Source organism: Lepidothrix coronata, unplaced genomic scaffold (assembly GCF_001604755.1).
Source record: "Lepidothrix coronata isolate B3197 unplaced genomic scaffold, Lepidothrix_coronata-1.0 Scaffold307, whole genome shotgun sequence".
Classification (NCBI taxonomy): domain Eukaryota; kingdom Metazoa; phylum Chordata; class Aves; order Passeriformes; family Pipridae; genus Lepidothrix; species Lepidothrix coronata.
Genome location: NW_016690487.1, coordinates 334,971 through 337,381, shown reverse-complemented (window position 1 = coordinate 337,381; position 2,411 = coordinate 334,971). Strand labels below are relative to the sequence as shown.

The 2,411-nt window shown below is 49.0% G+C and overlaps 1 protein-coding gene across 1 annotated transcript in view; it reads right to left on the bottom strand.

Annotated features, from left to right (window-relative positions):
- The window catches only part of TMEM150C (transmembrane protein 150C), a 29,274-nt gene extending 28,840 nt beyond the window's left edge, over positions 1-434 (bottom strand). Inside the window, exon 1 of the mRNA XM_017837620.1 lies at positions 251-434. The gene's annotated coding sequence lies outside the window, so the exon portion shown is untranslated. The remainder of the gene's footprint in view (positions 1-250) is intronic.
- Between the last annotated feature and the right edge of the window lie 1,977 nt (positions 435-2,411).

Below are 2,411 nucleotides of genomic sequence, written 5' to 3'. Positions count from 1 at the left end.
CCAGCCCAGAGCTCACCACCCGCCCTTTTCCCACCCCAGTTCTGCAAGTGCCAAGTGAAGTTTTGGTGCTGCCGCACAGGACCCTGGCACAGCCCCCAGCCCAGTGGTGCAGAACAGGACTTCCACCAGCTTTCCTGAGCACTGCAGCAGGGGTTGTTGGGCAGGAGATGGCACAGGAGACGTCTGCTCCACTTGGCTGCTTTTCAGGGAACTGCAAACCCTGATGCATTTCTTCGGCACCAGTACTCACCCTGTCACTGCAGCACCTTTGTCAAGGTGTAACTTCAGCTCCGGCAGGTTTTGCTCACACTTGCCTCTTGCTTCAAGGATTACCCCAGCGCAGCCCAGCCCGTGGGCTGCGGCAGAGATGGGGTTAGACAGAGCCTGGATGTTCCCCTGCAGTCAGCCACCACAACCTCGGTCTCACCCCACACCGTGGCAGTGGTGTTTGTACACAGCCCTGAGTGGGGGCGGGTTTCATCACTGTTTGCACGATCAAGTACACGCTGTAAGTTACAGATTAAATCCTCCCTTAGTGATTGTGCCAAGTGCCAGGGCAGGCACAGCGCTCCCTCGAGCCAACTCAGAGAGCAGGTGACCTGCTCGGGGGGTTCTGCTGTGGAAGGAGCACACGGCTCCAGAGCCAACACTGCACTTCCTAAGGGCCCCACTAGTTCTGGGAAAAGAGGTAAAACAGATGCAGCCCCTGCCCGTGTGCCAAAGCTGAGAGCCTGGAAATGCTCAGTGCAACACGGCATGGGGCAAAGCACAAACACCTCTTGGTCCTGGTCCTAGGTGGTGTTATTCCAGATGGTTCAGTGTGCTGAGAACAGAGCTGGACACAACAGAAGGTCAGGCACTCTCAGACCGTCAGGTCTTAGATGACAGTCACTGTATCCTTGGATAAGTCCAGCCTACAGCCAGCCACTGATCCACCAGCAGTCCTTCAACACTTTTGTCACTGCTCAGAAACCACCAGCAGGGTCCTTAACTACCAGATCAGCAGCAGAGGTGCCAAAGTCCACAGAAATAAGTGCCTTACTGGGGCTTCACGACTTCCCCACATCACTGCATGCAGTGTGGATTGATCCAGCAGCTACCCTAGGAGGTGGCTGGGACACTTCCTGCCTCCCAGAGACCCTACATCTTCTTGAGGAAGGGGAGAATACACTACAGAACATGACCAAAATAATGTAAAAAAAAAAAAGGCAAAACAAATTATTCAAAAAGTTCAAAACAAACCCAATCCCCCCCCCCAAAAAAATCCAAACAAATAACAAAAAAAAGGAAATGCATGGAAGGATTCCTTGTTTTACCAAAATTTGAAGCACCCTCTTCAGAAATCCTCTTTAGGAATCTTCTTGCAAAAGCTAGTTGACATTTTTTTTATCAACTCCACCACATGGAGAAGTTAACTTACAGAAACAGGAACTCACGTAGTGTAAACTTTAAGATAAGGCATTTGATGGAGGAGCTTTTCCTTTTCTAAATGATGTTTATTTTCAGTTTTTCAAAACCAGGTAACTTGCCAACAGTTTCAATACCAATCTCAGATCCCTGAAACCCACTGGAACTGCTGCTGCTTCTGAAGTCTTACACCTGGGGAGGGGGAATATTACCTTGTTGTACTTTCAGGTAGTCAGAGAGGTTCAGAACAGCATGTACCTCTTTGCAAGGCCAGTTAATACTTCTAACACCACATACTTGACAAGAATCAGCTTAAGGAAGTCCAAGTAATAGCAGCACAAAAGAAAAATGATAAAGATCAACAGGAAGTTGTCTCCTAGTGCCCAAGTGCATTCACAGCAGCTCTCCAGTCAGGAAATTGCACAAACGAAACGATGGGAGCGCCAGTGAGATCAGGCACTTGCACATCTTCCAAGCTTCCTACACCCAAACACCAAGTCCAAACCCATTACCTGCATCACCCTGCAGGCAGGTTTCCTGTGCTTTCTGCCACTCTCCAATGGCCAGTTGACCGGACAAAGATGGAAGCAACAGTGCTTATCTTTCTAAACAGCAGGAGGTCAGAAGCCTCTCAGCTCTGGGACCCTGTTTGTTTGGTCAAAGTGTTGTCCTGCAGTCACATTGGGCTGATATTTTTCTATTAAAGTGGGATTTTTACGTGCAAGAACTTGCCACAGTTTCCTTTCAAGCTTATGTCAGCTTCAATTTTCTTTTTCCCCCTCTATCAGCTTGGCCACTACTCCCAAAGTAATCAAATCTCTTGGTGCCCTTCCGTGTGACAACCTCCTCTTCCACTGACATTCAGAAATGCTGAGGGGGTAGGTATTTTGAAAACGCTGCAGCAAATGAGAAGCTGGAAATGCCAAGCAAAACCCTGCTGTAATTCTGATGTGAGATGCACAAAGCCCTTCGCTCTGGGAGATGTTTCAGAACAAGACACGGCG